This window comes from Alligator sinensis, unplaced genomic scaffold (genome assembly GCF_000455745.1).
Source record: "Alligator sinensis unplaced genomic scaffold, ASM45574v1 scaffold255_1, whole genome shotgun sequence".
In the NCBI taxonomy this organism is placed as follows: Eukaryota; Metazoa; Chordata; order Crocodylia; family Alligatoridae; genus Alligator; species Alligator sinensis.
In genome coordinates, this window is record NW_005842270.1 from 703,205 (window position 1) to 703,647 (window position 443).

The following is a 443-nucleotide window of genomic DNA, read 5'->3' on the forward strand; positions in this document are numbered from 1 at the left end:
AGAGGGAGATTCTGATTTCTCTTGCTCGCTGTGGCTGTTTAAATGGGAACAGAGACCCGATCACGGTTTCCTCAGAGTAAGAATGTTTTGGAATGGGTTACTTGACTTGCAGGTAAGTCTCCTGAAATGAATCAGTCGTCTGCAGAAAACCCCAATTTAGAGCCTGCTTTTACTATTGACAGTATAACTCAAAGAGTGGACCTATTCGGTCACGAAGCTAGAGGGACTATTCTAGAGTCGGAAGCAGGAAGAGCCATTCTTTAGTGATGGTCCTGATGTAACTCACTGCTCTGAACTGGACGTTAGCCCTCAAGAAAGGGACTTGCACGTGGACAAAAATGACTAGGGTGGAAAATTATTCTTATAGAGCCTTGTTCTTGGGCATGTGCTGAGCTTCTGGGACCTTGTACCAAAATAAGTCTCTTCTTCTCCCCCCCGCCCCC

At 46.0% G+C, this 443-nt stretch overlaps 1 protein-coding gene across 4 annotated transcripts in view; it reads left to right on the forward strand.

Moving 5' to 3' along the window:
• The window catches only part of ANKRD11 (ankyrin repeat domain 11), a 186,490-nt gene that overhangs the window by 26,736 nt on the left and 159,311 nt on the right, over positions 1 to 443 (forward strand). The window lies entirely within an intron of this gene.